The sequence below is a fragment of the Squalius cephalus genome (genome assembly GCF_949319135.1).
Source record: "Squalius cephalus genome assembly, chromosome: 17".
NCBI lineage: Eukaryota > Metazoa > Chordata > Actinopteri > Cypriniformes > Leuciscidae > Squalius > Squalius cephalus.
In genome coordinates, this window is record NC_137138.1 from 1,820,426 (window position 1) to 1,837,513 (window position 17,088).

Genomic DNA, 17,088 nt, shown 5'->3' on the forward strand with positions numbered 1-17,088 from the left:
TCCGAGAGTATCGGATCTGCGATTCCTGCCTAAAGATGAAGGCAGGGGCGCAGCCGACCCCCCCTGGGAGGTATGGACGGGACCATCCTGGTGGTGGTGGGGAGGATGGGGGTAATCGTCACTTCAGTATCTGCGAACTCAAACATGTGTAAGTACCGTGCTTTTATACAGTGAGCATAAGAATATGATTGGATAGAAGTGAAGGCAATAAGTGACATAGTAATTGAGTCTTCCCAGCAGAACTTATGCTAAAGCTTTCATTTCTACCAGAAAGACTCGGGAGAGTTATTTCAATAAACCATACATTTATTGACAGCTCAGCAAGCTGATAAACTACAAAGTCATTTGGCGTAGGCCCCGTCCGTAGTGCATAATCCGAGAGTATCGGATCTGCGATTCCTGCCTAAAGATGAAGGCAGGGGCGCAGCCGACCCCCAAAAATAGGTGGAGTATGACTACACTGGGACGGGGCACGCCAACCCCCAAAAGATGGTAACTGAGTATACCCACCAGTCTAGAGTCCTGGGGTTCCTGAAAAATAGAGAAGGAAGAAACAAATGGTGAAGATACAAATTAGATGTGAAAATACAGCGTGCCTAAAGTTTAATAGGGGAGAAGGACAGATAATTCTAAAATAACTATGTTTTTATTTGTTAATTTAAAATTATTTTATTTTATTTATTTATATATTTATTTTTTAATTGCCAGTTCACTCCTAGGAAAACACAGAGACAAGGCCTCATTGGACCGGCAATGCCGCTTTTGGCTTGCATAGACAAGGCCACATTGGACCACACAGACAGCCGCCTTGGCAAAAATAATAAACAGGCCTCCTTGGACCACATATAGCAGCCACCTGGGGCTGAGCATAACACAGACTCTGGCCTCATTGGACCACATGGCCTTTATAGACCACAGAGACGAGGCTTTAATGAGCCACACGGCCACAATAGACCACAGAGACGAGGCTACTAAGCCACAACGGCCGCTAATGCCACAAAGAGACGAGGTAAGACTGGACAACACAATTTTTTTTTATTTTTTTTATTTTTTTTTCTTCACGAGATACAACAGCTTTAAGATCACGAAACATATGCCCCGGGGGGGGCAACTGGCCACCATTGCAGCTTTTAAGGACAAGACCGAGCCACTAGAGCCACATAAAGACAAACCACACAAGACTACGGCATCTAAGCCACATTAAACCTCTGCCCCAAGGGGGCCACTGGCCATTCAGGCATCTTTTTAAAAGGACAAGGCAAACATATGCCACAAGGCGCCAAGCCCCACATGTACACAAGGCCCACGTGGCCACAAGGCCACTAATGCCACACGTAGACAGACATACTTGAGTACAAGGCCACTAGGCCACATTTAACCATGCCATGAAGGCCACAAGACCACGAGACAAGGCCACATTAGGCTATACGGTCACAGTAGACCACACAGAACATAAAGGGTTCCAAACCATAAGCCCACACATAGACGAGACGTACAGACAACGGCCACTAAGCCACACAGAACAAGGCCATAAGGGCCACAGCCTTGGAGGCCGAACATAGGACATGGCAACATGGACCACGAAGCCATGAGACCGACACAAAGACGAGGCCCACCAGGCCACAAGGCTGCTAAGCCACACTGAACAAGGCCAACGAGACAGAGCCACTAAGCCACACAGAACCTGCCATACTTTATGGCCACAAGACCACGGGACAGCCACATTAGGCTACACGGTCACAGTAGACCACATAGAACATGAATATCGCATAAAATAGCCGTTTTTTTTTTTTTTTTTTTTTTTAATTATTATTTTTTATTATTTATTTATTATTATCAATTGACGAACATGTAACAAAGGCACGACGGCTGCTACAGCCACATAGAGACGAGGCCACATTGAACAGAGCCGCTAGGCCACACATAATAGTTGACTAGATAGTCATTGAGGAGTGCTAGCTAGAATAATAACAGGATGAAGGAAATAAGATTATGACACCACCACCAGTAGTTGCATAGTTATTTACCTTTGGGTTATTGTAGAGCTTGCTGGGCTTGAAGAATAGTTTTAGAATAGGGTCTTATATAAGACTTGAATGCAGAGGAAGACTATCTGCCCAGGATCTTGAAAGCTGAAGTAGAAATGCCGCGTTCAGCTGCTGTAGTGACTGCCCCAATCCTAAATGAATGACCGTTATACTGGAGGGGAGATAACTTCAGCTTGAGGACAGAACTAGATGAGTCTTAAACCAGGCTTAAAAGAGATGCTTCGTAGGTAGGAAAATAGGGAAAGAGATCTGAGAATCTAGCACAGATTTTTAGGAATGTAATCAGAAGAGAAGGGACAAAATGTATTGCTAATTTTAGAAATTGTTGATGTGATACCAGAACTTGAGAGTCGGTTGATATGCTTAAGAAAGAGTAAAGAATTAGGGGAGAAGGTGAATCAGAAAAAGGACCTAGGGCAAGATCAGAGTGTTAGATCTGAAGAGAATCTGAAGAGCCATGAACATAGTTAAACATGGATACAATCTGGATATGAAAATAGGAAAAGAAAAACCAATATGGATGGGAGGTAATAAATGGGGGTTAAATGGATATCACTTTCTGTAATGTTACTGTTAAAGTATAAACAACATCTGCAAAGTTATAATGCACAAAGTTCAAGCATTGAAGATTAAATTAAAGAGATCGCTTTTAAAAGACTACAACAATGCTGAGAGAGACTGTGCGTCATTCCTTGGATTAGTGGCATCACAAACCATAAAGTTATATATTCAGCTCCCGGAATATAATTTATAGCATAACAAAGAGAATGAGCTAATCAATACTAGAAGATATAAGCTACACGATACATCAACTAACCATCCGGAAATGGGGTCTACATGTTGATGCTTCTTGAGTCTCTCCATCTTTGGCTGACTTGGTTTGACTATAAGCTAGAAGTTTTGAAATGTCTGTGAGAGGTAATCAAAGCTGCAAAACGAGCTGTTGAACTCCAGCCCTGTTCCGGGAGCAGCAGCTCAACTGCATCCAAAGGGACGACAAAAACCATGCGCTTTACTTACCCTAGATAATTCCAGCATAGGATATGAAATATATTTAGGACATTCCAAGCAAAACCCTTCACACACACCATGGGGACACTGAGACCCACCACGCATCGATTTTACTAATTGTAGATAAGGAAGGAACAACCGGCCGTGATCCGGATAAGAAATAAGGAATCTGAAAGAAAAGCGAAACATAATAATCAATTCTGCAGAAATACAAGCTTTAAAGGTGTAGGGAGCCACATCTTCAGTGATATACTGTCTAGCTGAATTGAGCAGAGTGACTAATTTATTTGATCACAGTTAAAGGAGGGCAGGGTGATGGATAAGGGTTCACTCTTACCCGAATTAGTTGACTTTACTCGCAAACGCGAGGAAACCCGTTGCCTTATACCACTTTAGTTTTTACACAAGCAGAAACTAAACATGTTTAGTTGTATTAACATATAACACTAACCTTTTACACAAGCTGAAACTAAACTTGTTTAGTTGTATTAACATATAACCCTAACCTTTTACACAAGCTGAAACTTAACATGTTATGTTGTATTAACATGGTTTAGGATAATAGGTTTACTATTGGGTACCCAGCATGCATTGCAAGTGTCACCATTGTTGAGATTCATATACAATTCCGTTGGATTTTCTGCTGAAAAATATTAGGAATAGTCAAATGCTACTGACTTTAGAGATTTATAATCTCTATTAATAACAGCATCAATAGACAGGTATAGTCAATTGCTCAGTTTACTCTTGGCTTTTTGCTATAACTATTGTGACTTACAAAATCACAGTAAAAGCAGTCAGAGAAAATATAATGTTTAAATGTCAAAGGGAAGAGCCCAACTAAAGCCAGCACCTTTCACCATCATGGTGACTACAAATGAAACAATAAATAATAAACATCTAAACCTCTGTTGATTCTCAACAAGATCTTTTGTAGACTCTGACGGAGATAAAGTCAGTCTGTTTAGTAATAAGTTAAGCTGGTAATGTTCGACTCTTCGGTTCAAAATTTAAATGACGCACTCTGCGCACTGTCACCTATTTAAATAGGCCACACCCCTCCCCTGCAGAAGCTTAACATAGCGAGTTATCTTAGCTTAACATAATTAGTGCAATGAATCTTTCAGCTAAATAGTACAAACAGCTAATGTTGTTTAGGAATGATAGCAGGTTTTTACTAAACATAAAAGTAGTAATGATTACTCGTAAGTTTAATTAGAAACAAAATCTGGGTTTACAGAGTTGCTGAAAGGCAGAGCCGCCTTAAGACTACAGTGCGTACATGCTTTGCAGTGGTCAGGAATGTGCTTGCGTGACCTTAATCATGAAATTGGAGACTACTGATTGCCGGCTGAGTGTCTCGGGAATAGCGTGATCGTCTAACGAGATCTGCCTTAGTGATGCAACCGAGCTTCATTAGCACATACAACATAAGTTTTGCAACCACTTCGAACCCAGAGATGTTAGCAGCCGCTATAAGATAATTTTGTTGAAGTGCGAATGAACAGAGTCTGAGTAGGCTTGGTAATTTATCCGACCTTTGCTATCCAAATGTCCAAATCTGAACGGATATGCACCCTTTGACTATGGTCAGTGTTGATAGGCGAGAAATAAATGCCCTGCCTTAAAGAGATACTTATGGTGAATTTTTAGAATTTTTTTTTTTTTTTTTTTATTATTAAATCTCAGTACAATACTTACCTGTAGTAAGGTGACAGCATACCGATAAGATACCTCAATCACGCTTGATATTCTGTTGTTGACTTTTGAGCAATCTTTCTCAGCTGCGCAGCGTACACCTGACATTACTCTCAAGTTGAATGAATGAAGATATTCACAACCGAGAGATCACTGCCATGGCAACCAAATGAGACCCTTGAATAGAAAAATAGGTGAACATTTCAATCATACAGATAAGTAAATATGATGTCATTCAAGTCTTCTTGACTGAGATTCGTCTGGTGATAGGTTTGAATTATATAGTCTACACTTATAACTTAGTTCTACTGTGTTAGGCAAGTTTTGGCAAAGTCTGTGACCTTTGACCTGAGCATCCTTAGTCTGCTTTTGTACATTTAATATCAAATCCTTATAATGTCGATATCTCTATGACTATATCGGTAGATTAAAGTAGTCGCCAAGAAAATTTGTGTTATGGCGGTTGTATCATATTTCTGTTAGTGAAGAACTTAAATGCAAGAATTAAAAGATCTTGATATGAAAAATCATTGTAGGCCTATATGCCACAAGTCAAATTGAATAGAGATATAAGAATTATTAGCACTGTAAATGTATCATTTACTTTTGTATCAAAAAAACTCCTGCTACAAATACCCTACATACCCTTCATAACCTAACCCTAACGTAAAACATCCAACTTGCTTCTAATATGGACATATTTACATATATCACTTTCAATTTTTACAAACCCTTTATAGATTTATAACTTATGTATTTTTTATTTTTTAATAATTTAACAGTAGCTATTAATTGCTTTTGTATTATGTTTGAATAATACATAGTTATATTTACAGAAAATGAACGGAGATAAAATGCCCCCTTTTATTGGTTAAAGCGCAATCTAGAATAGAAGAATAGAAATCTAGGTAGGCTATAAGTTGATTCTTACCGGCGGTCGGGAAGTGATTAGCAAAACGTCTCCATAAATGCCGAAGCAATAACGAAATCAGATAGGGCGTAAAATGAGTTGAATAGGTATGCTCCTTTATTGAAAGGCACTCTCACATAGTGAGTGAGCGGATGAGGAGCGCGAGCTGTAAATGGCATAGGCCTAGATAAAGCCAATTTGATAAAGTTGCTCTTAAGCTTGATTTAATTATATTCAGCAACCCAGCTGTAAATATTTTGCAATTAACCATGAGAGCGTGGAATCAACAACACTAAAATAAATTAGTAGCTACTGCGCTGAGGATATCATATATACGTGTCGTGAATCTTTGCTTGCAATTGCTACAACCAGCGAGCTATCCGTCCCTTCTTTTAAAGCGTTACAGTATGTTACGTTGCAGACTGTAGCATGTATTAGGTTTTTTTTTTTTTTTTTTTTTTTTTTATAACTACCGCGTCACCAAAGTCACAACTGAACTTTACCTCTGAAGAAGGGAGCAGTAGAGTAGCAAGTTAATATACTTACCTGAATGGAATTTAATCATAGAAGCCTAATAAGGATGTAAACAGTGGCCGCGGGAATGTATACAACGTGAAAGCCTTGAAAATGGAACTTGAACTTGAAAGCCCTGTTAGGAGATCGTCTCGTGAGATTTAAAGCCACCACATTTGTTTCCTCTGCAAGCGTGGTGCATTCGCGCACCGCGAAAATGGCTGAGATCAAATCAACGATATGACTTGTGTTATGATTGGAATCGAACGCAAGTGAATGAACGCCGGTGTCGTTCTGCGAACTGAATTGAAGCGTCGGCATCTGCGAACTGAATTGAAGCGTCGGCATCTGTGAACTGAATTGAAGCGTCGGCATCTGCGAACTAATCGTCACTTCAGTATCTGCGAACTCAAACATGTGTAAGTACCGTGCTTTTATACAGTGAGCATAAGAATATGATTGGATAGAAGTGAAGGCAATAAGTGACGTAGTAATTGAGTCTTCCCAGCAGAACTTATGCTAAAGCTTTCATATCAGTGTAAAAAACATTTTTTGTCTAAAAGTCTGTGTTTGTGCTTGTGCATCACAGACTGATGATGATGAATATGAAGATGTTCAGGTCTTCTTGTATCTGGACGTCACTGATGTTGTGTGATCTTGTGAACATGATGAAGGGTTTGATGAGAATCTATAAAAAATATTAAACACAATCACACATCTGTGTGAAGACAATAATAGTCTAGCAAGACTATAAGACTATAACAGCACTCACAGTATGGCTTTATTCTCTTCATACTGTCACATCTATCAAGTGTCTCTCCTCTTTCCTCTGATGATTCACTGGTTTGTGTCTCATTTCTGTCCTCCATTTTTCTCTCAGTCTTCTTGTTTTCTGCTGATCTGTGATTTCTGCTGATTTTCTTTCTCTTTCCGACTACGCAACCTTGGGGATTTCACCCAAAGAATTAAAGGCACACACAGGTAATCATACAACACCACTTTTACTGACAGCAAGAAAGGTGTTGAAATGCAGCCACACTCTTCTCATCGACAAATTCTGTTATCACAGGAAAAGGAACGTCTCGGTTACGGATGTAACCCTCGTTCCCTGAGTGGGAACGGAGACGTTACGTCGGATGACGACGATTGGGGTTTCGCTTAGAAGCCTATCACCTTCGAGTATATAAAACGAGCCAATGGCAATGAAATGCCATGGGTCTGCGGAATTTGCATAGCGTATCTCCGCCCGCCGCAGGGGGTATATCAGGAAGTACGCTGGCATAAAGCAGATATGTCTTCGCTGAGGAGTCGAGACTGGACCCAGGCGTTTTTCAGCGGTACAGCGGAAGTGGCAGGAAGACGTAACGTCTCCGTTCCCACTCAGGGAACGAAGGTTACATCCGTAACCGAGACGTTCCCTTTCGTGGTCACTCCGAGTTACGTCGGATGACGACGATTGGGGTTCCAGTCTAATCACGCCACCTCGGCTGTCTTCCAGTGCCCTGCGTAAGTCTGAGCTCCCTGTTGTGAGACTAGCACGAATGAAGGAGTCCTACTTAACACAGGGATACCAAGGTACACTGGGAAGCATATCTCCAGAGAGAAATATGCAATTATGCCCAGCCATTGATGGGGGGGACTTAGAATACACATATGACCCAGAGGGCTGCATATGGAGTATCACTGGGGTGTCCAGCCGCAGGTGGAATGTTTAAACCCCAGGGGTGGCAAGGTGGCTTGCCAAGGGAAAGACACACGCTCACAAGGAGACTTACAGTGGAATACACATGTGGGGGTCGCCCAGAGGGGGAACCATGCACATGGAGGCACCTAGTCAAGCGCAAAAGCTGCGTTATGGCAGATTGGCATAACTCAGGCGTAGACGTAACCAGTGCTGGAGGAACTCAGAGCTTATCAGACTCACCTGAGAAGAATATCGCACGTATCCCGTCCGTGGAGAGGAATGGCGAGCAAGCGAAGACACCTGAGCAGAATCTAGCACCGGCTGGTTGAAGCGAGTACATGAGAAGAAACTGGCTCTACTCTGAGATTATAGAATCTCGCGAATGTGTTGGGTGTCGCCCAGCCTGCAGCTCTACAAATGTCTGTTAGCGAGGCGCCATGCGCTAGGGCCCATGAGGAAGCCACACTACGAGTGGAGTGGGCTTTCACACCAAGGGGGCATGGTCGATCTTGCTGCTGGTATGCCAAAGCAATGGTATCCACTATCCAGTGTGATAACCTTTGCTTTGAGAGAGCCTTTCCCTTCAGCTTCCCACCATGACAGACAAAGAGCTGGACAGAGCAGTGCCAAGGCTGGGTCTGCCTCCTCCAAGGGCAGCGCTTGCAGGTTCACTACCTGGTCTCGAAAGGGTGTGGTAGGAACCTTGGGCACGTATCCAAGCCGGGGTCTCAGGATCACGTGAGAGTTAGCCGGCCCGAATTCCAGGCACGCTTCGTCAACCGAAAATGCCTGCAGGTCCCCTACCCTCTTGATGGAGGCCAATGCAACCAGGAGCGCTGTCTTCATCGACAGGAACTTAAGCTCCACTGATTGTAAAGGCTCAAATGGAGCACTCTGCAGGGCAGTTAGGACCACTGAGAGGTCCCAAGAGGGTACGAGGGGAGGACGAGGAGGATTTAGTCTCCTCGCTCCCCTCAGGAACCTGACGATCAGGTCGTGCTTCCCCAAAGACTTTACCATCAACTGCTTCGTGATGTGCGGCAATGGCGGCAACATACACTTTCAGGGTGGAGAGGGGACAGCCTTCGCTCCAACCCTTCTTGCAGGAAGGAAAGCACGACACTGATGGGGCATTTCGTGGGTTCTTGATGTTTAGAAGAACACCAGTTGACGAAGAGGTTCCACTTCAACGCATAGGCATGTCTCGTGGACGATGCTCTAGCGGAAGTGATGGTAGCCACCACCGCAGGTGGTAGGGTACTCAAACCTGCCTCGTCCCGTCCAGGAGCCACACGTGGAGGTTCCAAAGATCGGGACGAGGGTGCCAAAGGGTGCCCCGTCCCTGAGAAAGGAGGTCCTTCCTCAGAGGAATTGGCCAGGGAGGTGCTGTCGCGAGGAGTACTAGTTCAGAGAACCAGGTCCGGTTGTGCCAATACGGGGCAACCAAAATGACCTGCTCCTCGTCCTCCCTGATCTTGTGCAAGGTCTGCGCAAGGAGGCTCACTGGGGGAAACGCATACTTGCGTAGGCCCCGCGGTCAGCTGTGCGCCAGTGCATCTGTGCCGAGCGTGCCCTCGGTCAGGGAATAAAACAGGTCGCAATGGGACGAGTCGTGGGAGGCAAACAGGTCTACCTGTGCGTCGCCGAACTGATCCCAAATCAACTGGACCGTCTGGGAATGGAGTCGCCATTCTCCAGCGAGAGGCCGAACTCGAGACAGCTCGTCGGCCGCCTGGTTCAGGTGTCCCGGGATATAAATGGCTCGAAGCGACCTCAGATGCTTCTGACTCCATATGAGGAGGTGGCGAGCGAGTTGCGACATACGGCGGGAGCGTAGACCACCCTGATGGTTGATGTACGCTACTGTTGCGGTATTGTCTGATCGGACTAGTACGTGCTGACCCCTGAGCAGCGCATGGAAGCGGTGCAGGGCGAGACGTACAGCCAGCAACTCGAGGCAATTGACATGCCAAAGGCGCTGGGGTCCTGTCCAGGAGCCCGCGGCAGCATGACCATTGCACATGGCGCCCCAGCCCGTGGTGGAGGCATCTGTTGATACAACAACATGCCGGGAAACTCGTTCTAAGGGCACTCCGGCCCGTAGAAAATTGAGGTTCGTCCACGGGGTGAAGGTCTGACGGCAGGCTGGAGTCACTGGGACTCGGAGCGTGCCGTGTTGCCATGCCCACCTCAGGACTCGATCGCGAAGCCAAAGCTGAAGCGGTCTCATATGAAGCAATCCCAGCGGCGTTACTGCGGCTGCGGATGCCATATGCCCCAGGAGCCTCTGAAAAAGTTTCAGTGGAACCGCACTCTTGCCCTCGAACTGACGAAGACAAGTCAGCAGTGACTGCGCGCGCTCGCTCGTAAGCTGCGCGCACATGGCGACCGAGTCGATCTCCATACCGAGAAAAGAGATCCTCTGCACGGGGCAGAGTTTGCTCTTCTCCCAGTTGACCCGAAGGCCCAGACGAGCTAGGTGCCGGAGCACTAGGTTCCTGTGTTCGCAAACCTGGTCTCGAGAGTGAGCTAGGATCAGCCAGTCGTCGAGATAGTTCAGGATGCGAACCCCGTGTTCTCGGAGGGGAACAAGGGCTGCCTCGACGACCTTCGTAAAGACGCGAGGAGACAGGGCTAGCCTGAAAGGGAGAACCGCGTACTGGTATGCCTGCCCCTCGAAAGCAAACCGTAGAAACGGTCTGTGTCGAGGTAAAATGGAGACATGGAAGTAAGCATCCTTCAGGTCGATCACTGCAAACCAATCCTGCGGCCGCACACACTGGAGGATGTGTTTGGCCGTTAGCATCTTGAACGGCAGCTTGTGAAGGGAGCGGTTCAAGACGCGCAGGTCGAGGATTGGCCGTAACCCACCGGACTTCTTGGGTACAATGAAGTAAGGGCTGTAGAAGCCGGACTTCATCTCGGCTGGAGGGACAATCTCGATCGCACCCTTCGCCAATAGGGTGGCGACCTCCGCTCTCATGACAGGGGCATTGCCACCGACCATAGTGAAGCGGACTCCCCTGAAGCGGGGAGGAGATCTTGCGAACTGAATCGCGTAGCCGAGCCTGATGGTTCTCGCGACCCAGCGGGACAGTCTGGGAAGCTCTAGCCAGGCCTCCAGAAAGTGCACCTGCGGGGTCATACGAACCACTGACGTACCGTCGGTGGGGCAGCGAGGCGGAATGACCGGCACCGGCGAGGGTGGCATAGCGGCCCTGTGCGGGGGCACGGTCATTAACCGCGTCCTGCCAGAGGAGGCCAGGGGAGGGCGCGCGTCCCACGGGGGCGTGCTCTGGCAGGGGTCTGGCGACAGAGGGGGATGAGAGGAGCGTGGCCCGAGGGCGGCGCGTGCTGTCATCCTGAAACCTCTGGGACAGAGAAGGACGGCAGTGGCGGGACCCGAGGGTGGCGCGCACTGCGGCCCTCGGACTCTGTCGGCTCAGGATTGGGGAATTCAATTCTGTCTTCAACCACATCCGAGTACTGCTCGTCGTTGGACGAGCAGCGGGGAGTGGAGAACAAAAGATTCTCCCTCGGCCCTCCACCGGGGGAAGGAGTGGCCCTGCTACCAGCTCCTGGGACAGAATTGAAGCCAACCCTGAGCAGCCCGTCTCAGGAGCGCCGCTTAGCCTGGCGTTTAGCGGGCGGCGGGGCTGGAGAGGGCTGTGGCGCCTGCCTGCGGCTTCCTCCACGACGCGGCCCGGGTGAAGGTTGCTGCTGGGGCCGTGCGGGAGGGGCGGCCGCGGGAGTGCGCCCTCGGCGGCGAGCAGGCTGAGGATTCTGTGCCGACGGCTGAGCAGCGGAGCGTCGGGGCAGAATGTGCTTGATAGCCTCAGTCTGCTTCTGGGCGGTCGAGAACTGTTGGGCAAAGTCCTCGACTGCACCGCCGAAAAGGCCGGCCTGGGATATGGGGGCGTCGAGCAGACGAGTCCGCTCGGGCTCACACACATCAGCCAGGTTCAGCCAGAAATGTCTCTCCTGGACCACAGCTGTGGACAACACCAAACCCAGGGAGCGCGCGGTCACCTTCGTCGCTCGGAGAGCGAGGTCGGTGGCGGCGCGCAGCTCATCAACGAGCCCTGGGTCTGTCCTGCCCTCGTGCATGTCACGAAGCATCTGGGCCTGGTAGACCTGCAAGATGGCCATGGCATGCAAAGAGGCAGCTGCCTGTCCCGCCGCACTGTAAGACTTCGCCACCAGGGTAGACGAGAATCTACAGGCTTTGGACGGGTGCTTAGGATCACCACGTGATGAAGCGCCTGCCGGACACAGCTGCATCGCGACAGAACGTTCAACCGTGGGAATCCCAGTGTACCCACAAGCATCAGCTCTATCGAGGGGAGGAAAGGCGGAGAAAGCCGACGAACGATCGCGGGAAGACATGGGAGCCTTCCAGGACCGCGTGACTTCCTCATGCACTTCCGGGAAGAATGGTATTGGGGTTGGGCGGCGACAAGTGTCAGCGGCCGCTCCCAAAAAACAATCATCCAGCCGCGAGCGCACTGGATCGGGCGGCGGGGACCACTCGAGCCCAATGGCCGCGGCTGCCCGGGAAAGCATGGCAGTCAGCTCGGGATCAGACTCGGGCAATGCTGGCACGCCCGAGGGCGGCAACACAGCCGAATCCTCACTTCCCGAGGACTCATGCCCACCTTGTGATGCAGTGATCGACATTGCATCCTCCTGTGGAGCACCAAACGAAATGCGCGGGGCCTCCGTAGAGGGACCAGCGGTTTCGGTTTGAACGCTCGTGGGTACCAATGCTGAAGAGGGGTGTGTGGACCGTGGACGTGTCGGCGGTATGTCCCACACAGTCACCCTCAGGTCACCCTGGCCACCAGCCGAAGTACAGCCTCTCGGGGAGACCGTAGATCGGGGTGTGGATGAGGGGACTCTCGCTCTGATGAGCTCGACCGCAGCATGGAGATGTCATGTTCCCGCAATGAGAACATGAATCATCCACAAACGCTGCTTCAGCGTGATCAACGCCCAAACACGCTAAGTAGAGATTGTGCCCATCAGGAGAAAATACATCGCGACCACAACCAGAAGTGCACGGGCGAGACATCTTTAAAAAGACGTGCAACATGCAATGCTCTTTTTGTGAGAGGAAAACTCTGCGGATGTTGAAGCGAACAGGGAGAAATCACACTAACTGTCAGATCACTGACCAGATCAGCAGGGTAGTGAGCACTCGCTGAAATCGCCGTCACACCTACACCGGAGAGCTCGCTCGTCTCGAAGGAATGAGAAGAAATAACTCAGAATTTCGGCTTACGTGGAGTGGAGAAGTTCTCGGCTCCGAAGCGAAAACATATCTGCATTATGCCAGCGCACTTCCTTATATACCCCCTGTTTTTTACAGCAACAAATGAAAACACTTACAGATTTCAGTTCATCAGGGAATATGAAAATCAACAAGTTGTAATTTGAAGGGAATCATTATTGAAGTCAAACACAAAGATGTCAAATGTGCGTCACTATAAAATATGACTTCTGCTGTTTTGATATTATTCTGAAGGTTTGAATGGTTTGATCAGAATCAAGATCTCTTTAGTTCCAGTGAATTCTGTGACGCTTCCAGCTTTAATATCATAAAGCAGCCTGTGATTATGATGATGAGTTTATGACAGAATCACTTTTATTCTCCGCTTTCTCCATCATGTGCTTCATCTGTCGTTTCACACAGAAGATCTCTCTGTTTCTCTTTCTGATAGAGTTAGAAACAGGGAATAATTGATGTTCTTCCCAGAGACTGTGTTTCTGGATTCTTCTGTTAGCAGAAGCTGATGATGATGTTTCATATCAGGCAAATCTCCATCAGCTCCTGATTCAACAATATGACAAACTCAGATCACTCATACATGCATTACAATCATGAGTCTCAGTATAATGTGTTCTCCTCATTTAAAAGCGACTGAAAGATGTCATTTCTCTAGAAGATGAAAATAAATCCACACATTCATTCACACAGAACATACCTTAGTACTTCTTCAGATCAATATCTCCTCTGAATATCTGATGTGAGACGCAGCCGTATTGTTTCCTGAAGAGTTTCAAGAGTCTGAATGTTAAATGTAAAACTCAGATCTGATAAACTCCATCAGCTGCTCATTTAATCATCTCTGATTTATTAACACTGATTTCCATCAGCAGAACATTAGTGACTTTAACAGACGAACTGAAGCTGTTCAGAACAACAACAGATCAACACTTACTCAATACTCAATATCTACTGTTCACAAACACATCATAGTATACATTAAAGCAGAAGTTGCTAGAAGTTCAGTCATTCACACAACATGTAAAATCACATTATTATTTGTGAGTTGATAATGAATGACATTCAGTGAATTAAACTGAGAGAATGTCACTTGTTTCAAATAGAAATGAAGGCATTGTAAATAAATGTGTATGAGTGTGTGTTTTCTATTCCTCCTAACACACAGAATATGATCTGCAGTTTTCATCTTTGTCCACTAGATGTCAGAAGTAGATTTGAGGTGAAACTCAAAGGCCTTTAGTTTCAGGATCAGAGACAGTGAAGAGAAGTAAAAATACTCTGTCTAGTCAGAGAAAAGAAATGAACAACAGAAATGTTCACTAACTCCCTAAACAGCCAAAAACAGGAGATTGGGGAGAAATCACAAGTATTTTTCTGCAATTGTTGACATAATTGAGTTTCTTGTTTCAAACGCGCTTCCTTTCAGGGGTTCGTTGGATGCTTTTGACACAATGGGAGAGGGGGGGCAGTGGCCTTTTTTTGTCCATGATGGATTATACTCTCCGAAAAGACACAGAACTTGCTGAAGTGTATTGCACTAAACCTGCCAATGCCAGATACACATCGCATGACATTCAAAATGAAATGATTGGACTTATGAGTGAACTTTTAACTGAGGGAATTGTTAAAGACGTAGGAAATTCATGTTACACCCTAAAGGCAGATGGGACCCAAGATGCCAAAGGGCGTGAAAACATCTCCATCGTCATTCGCTTCCTGAACGGAAAAAACGAAGTTCACGAGCGGCTGTTGTGTCTGGCAACAACTGAAAACTTTGATGCATTGTCGTTAACTAATGTTGTCTTAACAGAGATAACACGTGCTGGTCTGAGCAATGTCAATGCTATGATGGGGCCAACGTGATGTCGGGGAAGAAGGGGGGGATGCAGAAGATTCTACAGGATAAATTGAACAGAGAAGTGCCATACATTCACTGTTTCAACCATCAGTTACATTTGGTGGTGGTGCGCGCAATGTCAGTAGAGAATGCACTGGAGCATTTTTTTAATGTGTGTGACAACCTGTATAAATTTGTGAAGAAACCAACAGTAGCTGCCCAATACCATGGCGAAATGTTGAAAAGACTTCTCGATCAAAGGTGGACAGGTCGCCTGGCAACAGCGTCTGTCATAGTAAGAAGCTTTGACAACATTGTGAAGTTTTTGTCTAACCTTTATAATCTTTTGTCGGTATCTGAAGCGGATTTTAAGTTCATTGCTTTGATGGTACACCTCCTTCTCCTAGATCTCGCAAACAAGATACTTCAGGCCAAAGAAACTGATCTGTACACTGGCCTAAAACTTGTGCATAGTGTGTGCGAATGCATTAAGAATCTCCGGTGTGACAGTGAGTTTGAAGCATTGTGGGCACAAAGCAATGACAAGCGAATTCTTCCAAACGGCGAAGATACGTGACCAAGGGTCTCAAGCAGTTTGTAGTGGAAAGTTCCTGTGGACAGAGTGATGAAGCAGATGGAACAGATTGCAAAAGGCTTTTCTTCAGTACTTTGGATACTGTCATTGGAGAAATGTCAGCACGGTTCAGTGAGCGTTACAGCCCATTGGTTAAAGCCCTGTGTGCTCTCGACCCTGGAGGCAATGACTTTCTGGACAGTTCAACGGGTAAACCACTCTTGGACCTAACCAAAACAGAAATTGTGGATGCTGAATTCACTGTTGCTCGACAGTTTATACGGACTGAAACTGCTCTTTCTAACAGGGAGAAATGTTTATCAGTACACTCTGGATATACTGCACACGTTTTCTGGGGCTCTAGCTGCAATGCCAACGGTTTACATTGCGCTCACACATGGAATAACATTTGGGGCATCTACTGCCACCTGTGAAAACTCTTTTTCCACCCTCATGTGTTCGCTCAGCACAGACGGAGCATCACATCAGAGGAAAGCACAACTTATCCAATTGGCATTTGAACTTGATCTAACTGCAAAATTCAAAGAAAGAATGGCATGAAAGGTTACGAAGGAGATTCAGTGCCAAATCAAGGAGACTGCAGCTCTTCTAAAAAGGTAGGACATGATCTATCATCATTACGCTGTTTAAACTTTGCTAGTCAGTTTCTGGTTACCTGTGCAGGTGACATATGGAGTGTTTTAGGGAGCGCTGCATTTAGAAATCTGGCGTCCCAAAGCGAGATCTCAGTGTGTATTATTCACTGATGGTATAAAATTAAGCCCCCTTAACAATTTCACTCGCCCCCTCAGTCATCTCATCCTGCGGCGGGCCTGTGTCGCAGTCATGTCGCAGTCATGTCACAACCCTTCAGCGGGGAAGGGGCAGCGTTTGAGGAGCAGCTCATAGAGATGAGAGCACTGACACATTCTGGACCGAGTGTGTTCTGGAAGACACATGCATTAATCCAGTGTGCTTTAAAATCTTGACCTGCTTTGTATGTGTGTGAAAGTGCTTTCTCTGCAATGGGAATAATAAAGTCAAAACAACGTTCATGTCTAACTGACAGACATTTGACAGCCAGACCTAATCACTGGGGAAAAGACTCAGATTTCCCACTAGGAATAAGGACTACTTTTCATCAGGGCTTGAGAAGTAGCCTGTATTTGCTCAATGATTTTCTTCATACATTTTGAGGTTTTTAATACTCTTGAGTATTAACACTTTTTTATGTTATGTTAATCTACTTTTTTGTTCCAGATTTTATTTTTTATCATGTTCAGTATTACTTTAAATAGGACAAAGACTAGCAAGACTTAACTACCAATGAGGTTTTTTTTAACCTGAGTATGAACTCATTTTTTTTGCATTAATATTGCAAGATATTAAAAGATAATATTGTAAATGTTGTCATAAATAAAGACTTATAATGCAAGTTGTAATTTGTGGCCCTTCACATTTTATGTGGTTTAAGTGGCCCCCTTGTCATCTGAATGTGAGTACCCCTGCACTGGAGCCATGAACAG